This window comes from Eleutherodactylus coqui, chromosome 6 (genome assembly GCF_035609145.1).
Source record: "Eleutherodactylus coqui strain aEleCoq1 chromosome 6, aEleCoq1.hap1, whole genome shotgun sequence".
Classification (NCBI taxonomy): Eukaryota; Metazoa; Chordata; class Amphibia; order Anura; family Eleutherodactylidae; genus Eleutherodactylus; species Eleutherodactylus coqui.
Window position 1 is genome coordinate 209,308,364 of NC_089842.1, and position 17,969 is coordinate 209,326,332.

General features: G+C 40.0%; 1 long non-coding RNA gene across 1 annotated transcript; it reads left to right on the top strand.

Moving 5' to 3' along the window:
• Positions 1-1,478: 1,478 nt before the first annotated feature.
• On the top strand, positions 1,479-9,442 carry LOC136633157 (uncharacterized). The gene is made up of 3 exons (XR_010793238.1): positions 1,479-1,632; positions 3,783-3,911; positions 8,514-9,442. It is a non-coding gene; the product is annotated as an uncharacterized lncRNA (long non-coding RNA).
• Positions 9,443-17,969: the final 8,527 nt, after the last annotated feature.

Genomic DNA, 17,969 nt, shown 5'->3' on the forward strand with positions numbered 1-17,969 from the left:
ACTCACAGCAGGGGGGTGGTATAGGGCTTGAACGTCACAGGGGGAAGTTGTAATGCCTTCCCTGTCTTTCAATTGGCCAGAAAAGCGCGCTAACGTCTCAGAGAGGAAACTGAAAGTAACCGGAACACCGCGTGGTACTCGTTATGAGTAACGAGCATCCCGAACACCCTAATATTCGCACGAATATCAAGCTCGGACGAGTACGTTCGCTCATCTCTAATAAAAACCCTTTTTTTGATAATCTTTTTTTTTTTTTTTTTTAATCGCTGCATTCAATGTCCTGTAACTTTTTTATTTTTCTATGTACGGAGCTCTATGAGGGCTTATTTTTTGTGAGACGAGCTGTAGTTTTTATTGTTACCCTTTTGGGGAATATATGGCTTTTTTGATCACTTTTATTGCATTTTTTGTGAGGCAAAATGCTAAAAATTAGCATTTTGCCTTTGTTTTTTAGCGTTTTTTTAGGCTTTTTGCCGTACAAAATAAAAAGCGTGTTCAACTTTTTGTACACGTTGTTACGGACGCATCAATACCAAATATGTGCCATTTTAATTTTTTTTTTACCTTTTTTTATGCTTATATTAGAAAAAGCATAAAAAAGGTGTTTTTTTTCATTTTGTTTTTTTTACATTTTTATTTTCTTTTTTTTACACTATTTGAGTCCCTCTGAGGGACTTGCAGCACAGCACTTATGATCGCTGTGATAAGGCATGGCAGGGCTTATACAGCGATCATGGGCTCTGGCAACACAGGACTCCAGTATCTGGCGTCCTGTTGCCATGGCGACAGGCCGGGCTCTCTGCGATTATATCGCGAGAGCCTGGCAACTTCACAGAGGGAGCGCGCTCCCTCTGTGAACCCTTCCCATGCCGCGATCTACTTAGGTCGCGGCAGGGAAGGGGTTAACAGCGGGGGGCGCATCTCCGATGCAGCCCTGCTGCTGCAGCAGGAGGCCGGCTATCACTGACAGCCGGCTCCCGCTGCGGGATAGCGCGAGATCTGCTATGATCTCACGCTATCCCTATGACGTTAAGGGTATGTCATTTTGCGGGAAGTACCCCGTTCCAATGACGTACCCTTACGTCATGGGGCGGGAAGGGGTTAATTTTCAGCAATTGCAGATTTTTAAATGATCAATAATAAAGTTATGCTCTAGATTCTACTGGTAGGCAGTGATAGGAATATGTTTTCAGGTTGATAAATACCATCATTTCAGCACTGATTTCTGTTCAGCAGAAAGCTTGTCTGCAAAACTTCCACTTAACTACTTCTAGAAGAGCAGGATCCCAGTTCCCAAGAGTTTCACATTTGCAATTCTAATAACCGGTAATGTGTAAACAATAGATAGCTATCTGAATGATTGCATCTTATCTTCCTAGTTTCTGATTATTATGGCTACATTTGTAATAGTGTTGCATATTATTGAGGGAGTATAGGGAGTATGATGTGAAAAAAGCAGAGATAAGCTTTATTAGCGGGCAACTCCTTAACTATAAGCAAGTACTAGTGTATAAATATATGCATGGGCCAAAGAAAAGAGTCTCACTGGCAAGATGAAGTCTCTGGTGGTATACCTGCTTCTTTCCTTTGTTATAATCAATTTAACAACAGGATTTATACTTGGACGAGCAGGTAAGAACAAAGATAGATAGATAGATAGATAGATAGATAGATAGACTGTATGCAATAACCCTGATAGATAGATAGATAGATAGATAGATAGATAGATAGATAGATAGATAGATAGATAGATAGATATGAAATAGATAGATATGAGATGGATAGATAGATAGATAGATAGATAGATAGATATTAGATAGATAGATATGAGATAGATAGATATTAGATAGATAGATATGAGATAGATAGATAGATATTAGATAGATAGATATGAGATGGATAGATAGATAGATAGATAGATAGATAGATAGATAGATAGATAGATAGATAGATAGATAGATAGGAGATGGATAGATAGATAGATAGATATGAAATTGATAGATAGATATGAAATAGATAGATAGATAGATATGAAATAGATAGATAGATATGAGATGGATAGATAGATAGATAGATAGATAGATAGATAGATAGATATGAAATAGATAGATAGATAGATATGAAATAGATAGATAGATATGAGATGGATAGATAGATAGATAGATAGGAGATGGATAGATAGATAGATAGATAGATAGATAGATAGATAGATAGGAGATGGATAGATAGATAGATAGATATGAAATTGATAGATAGATATGAAATAGATAGATAGATAGATATGAAATAGATAGATAGATATGAGATGGATAGATAGATAGATAGATATGAGATGGATAGATAGATAGATAGATAGATAGATAGATAGATAGATAGATAGATAGATAGATAGATAGATAGGAGATGGATAGATAGATAGATAGATATGAAATTGATAGATAGATATGAAATAGATAGATAGATAGATATGAAATAGATAGATAGATATGAGATGGATAGATAGATAGATAGATAGATAGATATGAAATAGATAGATAGATAGATATGAAATAGATAGATAGATATGAGATGGATAGATAGATAGATAGATAGGAGATGGATAGATAGATAGATAGATAGATAGATATTAAATAGATAGATAGATATGAAATAGATAGATAGATATGAGATGGATAGATAGATAGATAGATATTAGATAGATAGATAGATATGAGATGGATAGATAGATATGAGATGGATAGATAGATAGATAGATAGATAGATAGATAGATAGATAGATAGGAGATGGATAGATAGATAGATAGAAGATAATATGATATAGATAGATAGAGTTTTCGATTTTTGTCCCAAACTGTCAGCTAAACTGATTTTTTTCTATGTTAAAGGGGTTGTCCATCAAGAAATTCTTACCCAGACCAACTGTGTTAAAACTTCCAACCCTGGCATGATTCTGACACCGGGTCACATGGTATGGCCCCTCTCTGTACCTGTCATGTCATGAAGAGAGCTGGCTGTTTGATTCATCCTAATAACTAGGCTAGTCCCCTTCTCTGTCTCTGAATCAGCTAGCTTAGTTATTAGGATGATCCGAACAACCAGCCTTCTGCAATGACATGACGGCACAGAGAGGAGCAATATCACATGAGCCAATGTTGGAATGGGGCTGGAAGTGGAGGATCCAACACCACATGTAAGGATTTGGCCTCCCTGGACAGACCCCTTAACTAAAATTTCCAAACTGTATTATAGAGCAACAGGGAAAAAAAACAAAAGCAATTGGTCTTTGTGGTCTTCTGAATTGTCTATTTTCTTTGTTTTTTCCAACCATTTCTAGACAGTGTGTAAGGCACTGTGATATAAGAAGCTTTTGCTTTTTTGCTGGATGCTTCATACATACAGATGTAACTAACACTGAATTGACATAGATCATTTTCTAATAACTGGACTGCAAGGTACTACCATGATGTAAATTAAGTAACCACACTATACCAGTCATGTTAATGATTGCTACATCGGTATTGTTGTAACTTTGTCTATATGAGATTCTGCCATTTGTCATTGTCTACATATTATTTACAGCTTTCATTTCTTAACTTGTCCTCATTGAGCCCTTAGCAAACTAAGAGGTCGAGATATTAGGCAAATACTGAAACTTTCTGCATTAAGTGATGGTGCCGTAACAACAGACTCCTCCTACTGATATTCCTGATCTTAGTAATGCTCTTTTTTTGTTTAAAAACTAAAACCAAAGTAACTGATTGTTTTTTTTTCTTTTCCTGTAGGATGCCCTTCAATTCCTGCAAATACTCGATGCTCTCCAAGGTCTCGAAATGTATGTTCAGTTAATGTAGGTTGTGGCAACAATCGGAGATGCTGCAATGATGGATGCAATTTCAGGTGTATTGAATCAGGTAAGATGTAACATGACTATAGCATACATTAATTAAATGCAGATATCTAACCTTAACCCTTTAAAGGGCTTTTGTCATTAGAAAAAAAAAATCCATACTTTCCTATTCCTTCCACGTCAGTCTTATCAGATCTTTAACTCACCTATGTTTTCCTAGCTCCTGCAGACCCCCGGGCCCCCTCACCTCCAGCCGGCCGGAGGTGAGGGAGCCCGGGGGTACATTAACGGTATTCTGCTTCCTGCAGTTCAGTGTACCCAGTCACTTGTGACGTAGCATTCACTGCCCAGCAGGGAATGCCGAATCTTCAGCAGCCTGCTTTAGGGTGCAGGCACAGGTCTCGCCGCTAGTGTTCATATAATATGTATGTATGAATACTAGTGGTGAGACTCCGCAACTGCGCACTAAAGCAGGTTGCCGAGGATTCGGGAATTCCCTACTGGACAATGAACGCTACGTCACCAGTGATGTAGCGTACACTGCCCTGCAGAAAGTGAACTGTGGCGAATGGATGCCACATTCACCAGAAGAAGAGGATCTGGCCAGCTTGTGGTGAGGTAACACGGGGGACTGGAGTAGCCAGTAGAAGATTGGTGAGGGGAAGATGCAGTAAGAAGACTGACAGAGGAGGAATAGGTAAGTATAGATTTTTTCTTTCTTATGACAAAACCCCTTTAATGATGCAACCCTTTTTTAAATTGTGGATTATTTGTCTCTACTTTCAAAAAAAATCATAGCTTTTTTATTTATCTATTGGCATAGCAGTCTGAGGGCTTGTTTTTTTGCAGGATGACTTGTATTTTTTAATGATACAATGTATTGTACCTTACAATGTACTGAAAAAGTTTTAATGATTTCTAAAAAGTGAAATTCTGCTATCTTTGGGGGTGTGGGGCAACTGGTAAACTTATGTCCTGGGGATAGCGCAAGACCATAAAAGATCTTGCGCTATCCGGCAGCGGGAGCCGGCTGTCAGTCATGTGGGAGATGCACACCCCGCTGTTAACCCCTTCCCTGCCACGATCTATGTAGTGCACTCCCTCTGTGAAGTTGCTGGACTCTTGCGATATAATCGCAGAGACCTTGGCTGGTTGCCATGGCAACAGGATGCCAGATACCGGCGTCCTGTTTCCAGAGCCTGTGATCGCTGTATAAGCGATAAGGCATTGCAGGAGAGAAGTCCTGCAATGCCTTATTACAGCGAACATCGGTGCTGTGCTGTAAGTCCCACAGAGGGACACAAATAGTGTAAAAAAAGATAATAAAAATGTACAAAAAAGAAAAATGTAAAAAAAAAGTTTAAAAAAAACGCTTTTTAGGTGCTTTTTCTCATATTAGCATAAAAAAAGGTTAAAAGAATGTAAAATCCCACATATTTAGTATCGTTGCATCCGTAACGACATGTCCAATGAGGTGTACATGTTTTTTATTCTGCACGGCAAAAAACATTTTAAAAAATGCTAAAAAACTGAGGCAAAATGCACATTTTTAGCATTTTGTCTCCCAAAAAACACAATAAAAGTGATTTTAAAAGTCACATTTACACCAAAATGGTACCAGTAAAAACTACAGCTCGTTTTGCAAAAAATGAACCCTCACAGAGCTCTGTACATAGAAAAATAAAAAAGTTATAGGGCTTTGAATGCAGCGATTTAGAAAAAATGTTTTCCAAAAAAGGAGTTTTATTGCAGAAAAGTGGAAAAACCTAAAAAAAAATAAGAATTTTGGTATCCTTGTAATCGCACCGTCTCGCGGAAAAAATGGATTGTGTCATTTATTCTGCATGATTAACGCTGTAAAAAAAATCTATGGCAGAATTGATGCGCTTCTCTTTCTGCTATCATAAAAAAAAAAATATATAAGTTTTACAATATAGTCAATGTACCCAAAAATGGCACCAATAAAAACTACAGTTCGTCACGCAAAAAACAAGCCCTTATACGGCTTTTGAAAAGTGGAGATGAAAATCCGCCAAAAATCGTTGCATCCTTAGGGGGACTACCCACTACAGTTCTTTTTCACTGCACAATTTGCTGCATTTTTTTCTCCACGGGTCTATGGGACTTGTAATGTTAAAATCGCATTGCGCAAAATTGCGATTTCGCGGTAAATTGCGATTTTGCCGCGATGTGTTTTCAACATTAGAAAGCCCCATAGACACCTGGGGGAAAAAAGGCAGCAAATTCACAAACGCTAGTGGGTAGTCACGCTTAAGCCCAAAATAGGCCATGTCCTTAAGGGGTTAAGGTCTAAACAGTGTGTGTAAAAATTACATGATAACTTTATTCTATGGGTCAGTATGGTTAGTACAATGCTAAATTTATATAGTTGTGTGAGGGTTTGTATTTTGCAGAGCGCCCTGTAGTTTCCATTGGTATACTTATGAAGTATATACCCCTTTTTGACTCTAAAGTATCAGTTGTAACCTGTGGAAAAGCCTGGCAGGAAGAAATTTATTTCCCTGTAGCACCACCACAGGGGAAAATAAGTATTACACAAAGCCCATCCAAATCAATGGGTTATCTATGTGATGCAGAACAGGATAAGTCGTCCTTAGCTATGGACACTCTTTGTAAGCACTCTAGGAAATGAAAATTCACTGCTATTAGGCCAGCTGCACACGGTCAGGCCAGATTTTTTTCTGTCCCGAGGATGGTCAGCACGGCGATCACAGTAAACCCCTGCTTTTCCCGTGTCATCACCTAGCAATGACACAGAATTCGCCACTTTTCCACAATATCAATTGACTTCATTGGAAGCCTTCTGCTTGGAATCCGCTTAGAAATAGAGCACGCTGTGATTTTTCCTTCGTGAGCTGAAAATCCCAATTGATTTCCGCTCGTGTGCAGGAAAAAGCCTTTTTCAATAGCATGTTATGGGCGGTATTTGCTGCGGAATCTGGATGTGAATGTCCGCTCCATATTCGGCAATGCAAATACGCCCGTGTGCAGCCGGCACTTGATATCTAGATGCCAGTCAATTCTTATTTAAATTCTTTATTTAAAATTTTAACTTGGGTACAGAAAAGAAAATCCCCCAGAGGGCACCCAAAAAGTGAAACCCGTTACTCCCATTACTCCTAGACGCAGCAAAAATACTAATCCCTAGGCATTGGAAAGATGTAGACACCCCTAACATCCATGAATGGATTAATGAGGTTTGCATAATACACACCTTTAAAAAAAACTAAATGCCTGCAAGAAGTAGAGCCAGAGAAATATTTCAAAATTTGGAACAAGTGGATTTCTTAAAGGAACAGATGCCAGTCAATTCTAGTTCAGACTAGTTACTATATCAAATTGACCTACATGGTTCCTGACAAATTATGGTGTACAATAGAAAAAGATTGAACCTATAACTTTGTTTCATTGGGATTGAACCAATAATCCTGTTCTATTGTGATTTTTAGCCCCTTATGATATCATATAATTTGTCAGATCCTTATATCTAAAGTCGTTCCATACTTTGGTATTTCAACTAGTAAATTGAACAACACACAGTAGCAATTGAGCTTTATGGCCCAACAGGTATAAATGTATATGTTGAATGATCTGGTTCCTCCCCATATGCTTTAGGACTAGAGATGAGCGAACCTACTCGGCCACGCCCCTTTTTCGCCCGAGCGCCACGATTTTCGAGTACTTCCGTACTCAGGTGAAAAGATTCGGGGGGCGCCGTGGGTGAGTGGGGGGTTGCAGCGGGGAGTGGGGGGGAGAGGGAGAGGGCTCCTCCCTGTTCCCCGCTGCTACCCCCCGCTCCACCACGCCTCCCCCCGCCCCCCGGCGCCCCCCCGAATCTTTTCACCCGAGTACGGAAGTACTCGAAAATCACGGTGCTCGATCGAGTAATTACTCGAAATGAGTATAATCGCTCATCTCTATTTAGGACTGATGCAATCTGTGTTCTAGGTTTCTGGGGTATATAGTTGACCAAGATCATTTGATATACTACAATTGTTGCTTTGATCCCCTCTCTTATTGTTCACTGGTTCAACTGAGGTGACCCCACTATAGGGACCCCTAATTTATTGTGTGTTGATTTATAGCCCTGGTTTTTATATAGGAGATTAATAAAAGTTATATTTTAGGGATCTGTTCCTGCAAAGGGCTTTCTCTACAAGCACTAGACACCTCTGACGCGGTGAATAGTTTGAACAACAAACGATAAGCAGACAAATTACCGTCCGTTGTTCAGATCATGCAGGCATTTTTACTATATGATCCACCTAGAATTTAAATGATAATCATTCATTTCAAAGGGCCCTTACTATTAGTAAATCTGTCCAACTAACGTATGTCTACACAGTAATGATTAAAAGACCTACCACTGCCATAGGTTGATATGGTACATATGTTGGTGGACTCCAACAATGTAGTCAGGATCTGCCAGTAATATAAGGTACATGAAGGGAATACATCTGGCCCATGATGGGAGTAGAGGGGATTGCTGTTGACAAACTGACCATTCAATTAACATTATGTCTATGGCTGGCGTATTATTTGTGATTCATCGCACTGATGCCTGGGTTATGATATAATTGTCACATAACTTTTGTTAAGTTTTGCTTTTGTTGTACATATTAATCAATTTGCTTTCTTTCTATAGGACCTTTTGGAGCGTTGTCATTTTTTTACAACCCATTCACCTACGCAGTTAATGGACCGTTTGGAAATTCTATCTGGCGTTGATATCTGCCCTTCCATTAACATGTATTACAATGCACTGAAAGCCATTAACAGTCTTTAACAGACACCAACATACATAGAACTAAGGGTGCTTTTACACAGGAAGAAATGTTAGACACAGATGCCTGACAGGCCGTCCCAGCGATGATCGCTCCTGTGTTTTTACACAGGAACGATCATCGCTGAGTCAATGGAGGCGGCCATGGATCGTTCCACCCATCCACCTCCATTTCCAGTAAGGGGCTTTTCAAATGGACCGGAATTATTCTGCAGGGTGCAGCCAAATTTCCAGCTGTGGAAGTCCACTCCAAAATCTGCAAGTCTAACTGCGGATTTTGATGCGGAATTGCACGCAGGTTAGAAGCCATTTTCAATTCCACAGGAAAATCGGAAAGTAGCCTGCAGATTTTGGTGCAGAATTTACCACAGCTTAGAGTGCACCATGCAGCATATTTCGTCCCGCGTGAAAGGTTCATAAGCAGGCAGTTTTCCATAGCTGAACAACTGGGCCGATCTGTTGTTTGGTTTTTAGGTATGCAAAAACTAAACAACGAACAAATTGATTACTTGTTGTTCAGTCGTGCATGCATTTAGACTGAACGCTAATCGCAAGATTTCTTGGCCTGTGTAAAAGGACCAGTGATAAGGTCTGCCACGACTTGCTTCCTACAGTTATTAGATGATTCCTATTACACACAGGTGTTACATTTGTTTTTGTTTATCTGAAGATAAAACTTTTTGTTTCAAGAATGAAGATACACAGTAACAAATATGTGCAGCATACAAAAATACCCATATTGTTATCATGACTTTGTGATTAATAAAATTGTATATGAATTGTAAGAAAAAGACGTTTGGTTTATTACAGTATGATGCAGATTCCACATTAAAGAGGTTGTCCGAATTAAATTTGGTTTGTAAAATCATGTTCCCCATGATGTAAAATAGCAAGGCAGCTTATACTCACTTCTTCTGGCTCCCTGCAAATCCCTCACTGGTGACTCCAGGTTTCGCAACCTGTAAATATTATGTCAGTGAGGAGACTCAGAAGGCCAGCAGGGAGCTTGTGGGGAACAGGAAGAGGTAAGTATGAGCAACCTGTTATTTTACAGCATGGGGAACATCATTTCACAAAAAAAGTTAAGTCAGACAACCTCTTAAATGTTGTTACTCACAACTAGAAGCATGTAAAAACCTGTGGTTTTATTCAATGGAGTAATAAATAACCTTAGGGCTCCAAAGCAAAGCTTACATTGGGGCGACATATTACCCTTCATAGAAAATTAATTTGAAAGATTCTGATTATGATATTCACTGTCCACATCCAACACTGCTCAGATTACATAGCTATACAGAAGGGACAGTTTTGTTTTGTTTGGGTCTCTTCTTAAAGGAAGTCTGTCACATCATTTTAGTGATACGACCAAGTAACTGCTCGTCAGCCACACTGACGTCAGCATATATGCTTAAAGTGACACACACATGTGGCGGTGCAACGTATGACGCTTCCAGCAAGCGGAGCTGGAGGCATCGTTAAGGATAAGAGAGAGCGTTTTTTTCAGATGATGGGAAGGGAATGGCTCCACAGAGGTGGACTTCCTATCAGTCAGTCTGGGGTTAATTTGCATATGGTGTGCAACATTATTGAGAAGGGATATCTCATTAATGGTAACCCATTGGAAATTGATAAAGGTATTTATGCATGCATCATAATATAGAATCATAGACTGGTAGGGCTAGAAAGGACCTCCAGGGTCATCGGGTCCAACCCCCTGCTCAGAGCAGGATCACTGAATCATCCCAGACAGATGTATGTCCAGCCTCTGTTTGAAGGCTTCCACTGAATGAGAATTCACTACCTCCTGTGGTAACTTGTTCCACTCATAAATCACCCTCACTGTCAGAAAGTTTTATCTAATATCTCTGTGTCTCCTCCTTTAAATTCCATTTCTTTTAGTCTTTCCTTGTGCTAATGTGAATAAGGCTGATTCCTCTGCTTCATTATATATCCTTCAGATATTTGTAGACAGCTATTTAGTCTCCTTGGAGCCTTTTTTTTAAGCTAAAGATTCCCAGATTTTTTAACCATTCCTGGTAGTTCTTCTCTGAACGTGCTCCAGTTTGCCTATATATTTATTTGAATTGGGGTGCCCAGAACTGGACACAATATTCCAGATAAGGTCGATTACGAAAGAGTAGAGGGAAATTATTATTTCATGTGATCTAGACTCTTTGCTTCTCCTAATACATTCTAGAATTCTGTTTGCCCTTTTTGCTGCTGCATCACACTGTTGACTCATGTTCAGACTGTGATCTTTTAGTATACCCAAGTCTTTTTCACTTGTGCTACTTAGTCCAATTCCTCCCATACTGTATGTGCCTTTGCAATTTTTCTTGCCCAGATGGAGGACTTTGCATTTCTCCCTGTTAAATACCATTCTATTAATCACCACCTACTACTCATGTTTGTCCAGATCTTTTTGAATCCTTTTTCTCTCTATTCTCTAGAGTTAGTTATCTCTCTCGTTAACAAGGATATTTAAACAAGGATATTCTGACATATCTGTTTTACATAATAGAGTTGAGTAATTGCTTTCTCAAGAATTTACAAGCCTTTATTGAGTGGGTAGATGACTCCCTGGCTTGGGTATCATGGGATGCTTTTTACAATAGACATGAAACCAACCAGGCAAACTTGAGCAGCAGGATTGTACCTCCAGCTAAGATCTGACTCCCCATTCAGACTCCCAATTTGGACCATTCAGAGTTTACAGTCATATAATTTATTTATATAACAACTCCATCTCCCAGCATCTTATGAGGGAAGCAGTAAACAGTAAAGGGTGGACTAAGAGTGGTCTATCCCATGGTGTAAATAGATCTTGTACCACTTACCAGTCTACACAGAAATGCAACCTGAGGTCCAATGGGCTCCAATGCAAAATTTGTAACAAGGCCCCTGACGTATGATGTGCCATTATTATTACTGGTACCTTCTTTTGTGAGAGGGAATTTAGGCCCCGTTAGGCACCTGGGTGTAAGTGTTATGTCAGCATCCCTGATAGTTTCACCTCTGAGAATAACCTTGATTGAGACTAATAAAATGTATTTGAAGAGCAGATATTAACTGAGTGTACAAAAGTTAGGGCCCTTTTACATGGGATGACTTGTCGGGTGGCGAACTCCAAAAAAGGCGGGAAGATATGTCCTGCCCTATCTTTTAGCGCTTGTTGTATTTATGCACGAGAACCCTGATACTGGAGACAAAACCATTGAAATCAATGATTTCTTTTAATCTCGTTCTGCGGTCGTGATTTTCACAGCCGCATAACAGGACTAAAACAAGCCCATCTGTTTAGGCCCTTAATGCCCAGTCTGCCCCTAGGACAGTAACATAAAACATCTGATTGAACATGTATAAACTATTATTAATTATTTAAAGGTTTCTTCGGACGGGCGCATGCTCAAATACACTCGCCACTAGAGAGCAGATTTGCAAATGAACCAGTCCAAAGATTTTTTTTTCAACCATTCAAACTTTGCGCTACTGCACGTGGAAAAGAAAAAAAGCAGATAGATAGGGCCATAGAAAACTATTGTATTGTATTAGTCCTCAGAGTTTAAGCGCTATTCTCTGACTTATTCTTCTAGCAAACACTGAGGAAGAGGCTTAGCATTCTTGAAATGGCTATATATGCTGGTTATACAATATAAAAATAAAAATAATAAATTTTGTTATTTGTATAGTGCCAACTTATTACTCAGCGCTTTTCAGGTAATTTTTACTTATCCCCCCCCCCCCCCCAACACCAAGCTGGGTACTCATTTTACCGACTTCGGAAGGATGGAAGTCTGAGTCGGCCTTGAGCCGGCTACCTGAACCATCTGGGGTTTGAATGGTGTTCATTAAATTTGTCTTCACAATAAACCATGGGAAGACATTTTAGGGATTGCTTGACATTACAACCATGAAGAAGATGCAGCAGTGGCAGGAACATGAAACTTACTTGTAGACTTCCCTCTAAAGGACAAATATCTTTCTGGGATGATTTAGTAAATCCTGCACTGAGCAGGTGGTTGGACCAGATGACCCTGGAGGTCCCTTCCAACTCTACCATTCTAGGATTGCATGAAGCATAGCAACTGCAAAGAAGAGTGGTGTTGATACAAACTGGAACAGCTGCAGTTCCAGTGAACTGCATCGCCATAGAACATATATATGTTGTGTGGGGATGCAGTTCATGGTTAACGGTGCTGCATCTCAATGAACCAAACTTTTCTGAAGTGGGAGTGAGAGAAAAATGGCTCAAGGCGCAACGACTCCAAAAATGGTGATGGTGAAATATAAAAACTTTATTGTATGAGTAGTAAAACCAGCAGAACAAATGCGTTTCGAGGAAAAACCTCTTCTTCAGTAATTGATGGGGTAAGCTATGCTGCGTGAGTATCTGAGATGCCATGCCAGCACGGCCAGTAGGGAAACTATAGGGAAGAGGACCAGGCTGCAGATGTCGCTCCTGGTGTCTGATATCTACACTTTTCCTCAAAATGCATTTGTTCTGCTGGTTTTACTCCTCATACAATAAAGTTCACCATCACCATTTTTGGAGTCGTTGCGCGTTGAGCCATTTTTCTCTCACTCCCACTGTGTACTTCTTGACCTGTCTTGTACAGGTTCACATCTGGCCGGTAGAACCTCCTATGTACAAGTGTACCACTATTTACAACGAACTATATACATCCACCCATGGAGTAGCTCCACCACTTCACTTTTACCCTTAAGCTTTTCTGAAGTGAAACCCCAGGTCGTATCTTTGGAGTAGGCTTTGGGGAACAGGCTGTAACTTTGGAGTAGGCTTGGAGGATCAGGTTGTAACTTTGGAGTAGGCATGGGGGTTCAGGTTGTAACTTTGGAGTAGGCTTGGAGGATCAGGTTGTAACTTTGGAGTAAGCTTTGGGGATAGGGATTTCTAAAGCACAATGCCAGATTGATATGTAGAAGCACAGTCATACCTGTCCAAGATCAAGGTTAACAGAGTTTATGGAATTACAGCAAAACAGATACGGGTTGAGGCAAGCAGTGATTAAAAAGATTAGTCAGAAAGCCGTACAAGTAAATCCAAAATAGCAACAAAAACACACGCACAATAATCACAGGAACCTTCAATGCAGTTGGGTGTATGGAATATCCTTAGCGTAGGAGCATGAGTATACATTGTAATCTCCTGAGAAAACACAAACACATTAAAGGGGTTATCCGGTGATTTAATTATTTAACTATTTCTTAGCGGAATGCACACAGCCAGACTGGCTGCTTCCGGTTGCTTTCTGACAAGAGATCACGTGGTATTGTAGCCCCCATTGTCGGTGATGTCATAGAAAATGATTAGGCAAGTCCCTCTTTCTATCATCGCTGTATTTTTCTTGGCGTGTCTGAAAAAATTCAAATGAATCAAGTTTCTGGGAAGCCAGGTGTGTCACCAGGTTGGAAAGTGCAGATGAAGAGATAGAAGTAGAATATTTTATACATCTGTAAAGAGAAAGCCGATACCATGTTATGTTGTAAGATGCTTGCTAATTTAAATCTAGAGCAAAAAAGATCCAGAGATAATATCTTCCAGATGCCACCATTACAAGTAGGAAAGTTTTATGGTGAGATCAGCTTCTCTGGCCACAGAAACTTTATACCCTTGCTAAAATGGTAGCCTGTATACATTGGAGTGGGACATACCCGTGCCGTGATTTAAAAGGCTATACAGCTTTAATTAGTTCTTGGTGTGTTGTTTTCCACGCAAAAGTTCATTGCAAGAGCAAAAGTGAGAATGAACCCATTGTTTTCAATGGCTTCTATTCTTTGCTTATTGCACGAGCAAATACTCGTGCAAATAGCCTGCGTGAAGCCTTGAGGCCTCATGTCCACGGGGAAAATCAGACCTGCCGCGGATTCTCCATGCAGAATCCCGCAGCGGGTCCCTCCTTTCCCAGGGACATGAGGCTAAAAAAAGATTAAACTCACCTGTCCGGACGCTGCGGATCTTCCCTCCGTCGCGGCAGGATCTTCTTTCTTTGGTCCAGCGGACGTGCTCGGCATGCCAGCAGCGTGCCGAGCGCATGCGCCGGGCACTCCATCTTTTAACTCCTGCTCTCCCATGCTACCGCGCCGGAGAGCAGAAATTCAGGTACGGGTGTTCCACGGATCCGGACGGCTTCCATAGGCTTCAATAGAAGCCTGCGGGAGCCATCCCCGCGGGAGACCCGCACTAAAAATGGAGCAATCCGCGCCTGAAGGGAAAATGACATCCGCAGGTATTTAACTACTTGCGGGTGTCCAATACATCCCTATGGGGCGCGGATCACGCTGCGGGAAAAACGCTGCAGATTTTTAATCACACTTTACCAGTGGACATGAGGCCTAAGGGCGGTTTCATATAGCCGTACGTGCAACTATGCTCACCGCTACGGAGCATAGTTGTGCATGGATAAGTTTTGCTTTTTTTTCTTCAGCCCTTCAAACTCCACGCCATAGCGTGCACAATTGATGGACAAGAATACTGGTAGTGAAAATAAAACCAATAAAATCAATTCAAATCAGTGGTTTTGTCTTATCCCATTCTCATAACAGGAGAAGAACACATTTGTCTGTTTAGGCCTTAAACGTGCATTTTTATTTTATAGTGTGTATTAGGTGCGTGAAAACAAATGCAGTATATCATAATTGATGTGCATTACACATGTAATATGCTTGTTATAGTCTATGGGGTTTAGAAAATGCGGTAAATACACGTTACATGCATATTTAACTGTGTACTGCATATTACGCGTAAGGAATCGGATGGTTTCATGTGGTCATAAGCGCAAAAACACACATATTATGACTTTTTGTGCAGTGTGCGTCACACTATCCTGCACTTATCTGCATATTTTACTGTACTTTATGCGCTGGCATAAATGAGTGACGTCACAAGACGACGCAGGGTTCCATCAGACACTCTAGTGGCATCTGAATGACATAAACCCGCTGTTGATGCATACTAGAGGACATGATAAAGTTCCCTGGATACATCACTATCTGGACAAAGTGGAAAAAGCATTGCACATAATGAACAATAACAGCATTATATCTGAAATAAAAGATAAAAGAATAGAGGGGAGGGATGCTGGAAAGGAGGAAAGATAATGCAAGAACATAATATTATATGAAGACACATTAATCATTCTCATTAAGAAATACTCATTTAAAAAATAGGCTAAAACTTAACGCACAAACATATTGTTACGGATAAAAGAATTTTTGAAAAACCAAAATTTTTTCCACATACCCATTAATCATAAAGAGTATATAAAATATTTTCTCCCTTATCATCCAGATGGACAATTGTGGATTTAGGAAAAAAAAAGAAATATATAGAATTAATAGTTCTAAAATATCCTAAAATGAATATTCTATTGAATTAAGTTTTTTCTAAAAAAATATATAAATAATAATATGAATTTTTATAAAATTCTATAATGATTCATGACACTATAAGATAACAGATTTTGTGAAGGAAATTCTATAAAGATGTAATGCATTCACAGTTTATATCTGGATAGTTAAAGTCCCTCGTGATAATGACTAATGGCCATTGTACAATAGATGATGACTGTGCATAACTGTCCATCTAGGTTACTGTGATAGTCTCTGTTGTGGCCCCCATAGACATGATGTGAGTAGTCTCAATCCTAGTCACAGGTGACATGTTTATGCTCCTGGGACCTGTGATTTTGTTGGTTTTACACAAGCACAATGTTGCAGGTGTGGTTCGTTTGGCTGGTGGTGGGTGTGGAGTTTTTCCAGCCAGCCAAGCCCCACTGGTCTGCTGCATATAAATTTCAGCCCTTCTTTCTAGAGGGTGCTCGTAATTTACCCTTTTTGCAATTTTCCTTATTCCCTCCCAGAACTTTGGTGTTTGGTGTCATGCATGTCCTGCTGTGGTGTTACTTGCTTATGTGCGGTTCTCAGTGGGATTCCCTGTTTGTTGATATGAGCAGTTACTTGTTGAGAGTGTATTTACCTTGTATGTTTGACTGTGTGAATGGTGCCCTGTTCAGCATATATGGTTTGTTCCATCTATGGCGAGCAAGGCCTTTAGGTTCCAGCGTGGAACCATCCCTACTGGGACAATAGCCCCGCTTCTAGTCAAGACTCCATGGGGTTAAGTTGACTTTTAAAAGTAGGGACAAACTAAACAATGAGGCCCTTGTCATGGGCTTGTGAGCTTAATGTACTTTGGCCAAATAACTAACTAATACCTTGTATTTATTAGCTGTTCCATCTTCTTGCACGTTGGTAATATTGTTAAGTATTTTGGCACTTTGGCACCTGTTGTTATTGGTTGTTTGCATGCATGTCCAGTTCATCTGTCGCAGCATTACAGTATAACTTGTTTTTGTTACCTGGTGTTTGTGTTGTTGTGTATGCACATTCTCTCTCCCTGCGTGAATTCAACCCTAGGGTCGTCCTGGGCATGGTTTGGGTGTGGTGTGTTTTGTCATGGATAGTCTAATCTGAGCACTCTCACCGCTGCAAACACTTGTCACGGCAGAGCCTCAATCGATCACTCTAGCAAGATTGCAAGAGTGGAGTCTTTAGAATACAGGCGGACTTGTACCCAGCTTTCACAGGCTTCTGCACACATGCAGAATGAAAGCTTGAATCACCCCTTGGTTTGGTCTAATGACTCCAGCACCCTACAATATCCACACACACTCTCTGCCGGCACCAGCTTTTGTTTCCCAGGTGAGTTGGAACCCATATTTATAAATTAGTAACACAATGTTTGGAGTTATGGTTGTTGTCAAAACAGACAAGGTTTGACTAATAAATTGCAGATTTATTCTTAAAAAAAAGACGAGCAGTGCTAAATATTTATATATACAAAAATATACAGAAAAAGATGTTACAGTGGAGATAAAGTTTACAGGTATACACAACAGACAGTACCTAAAATAAAACAAGGAAATAGAGAAAGATACCAGATTTGAGATGTTCGGCCCAAGTTTCTGATTATGCGGAGTCACTGGAAACATATGGGAAAGTCCTTACACCGCAGCGTGTCTCCGAAGGTCTGACACCTGGGCTCTCTGACCCCTCCATTTTTTATATTTTCCCCAGAACGTACCTCCCTCCGCTCCTTCTTAGGTCATTCAAAATGCGTACATACCTGTGAAAAACCATAATTAACTATTTCGACCATATCTCCGCAGGAGATCCTCCGATCGGGTATATATGCCTGACATATTTCCAGTCACGATATCAAATGTGATATGTAAATTATTACCAGAAACGTGGATATGCCATTTGAGGGTGTTCTGGGGCTCATACCTCAATGAGTTT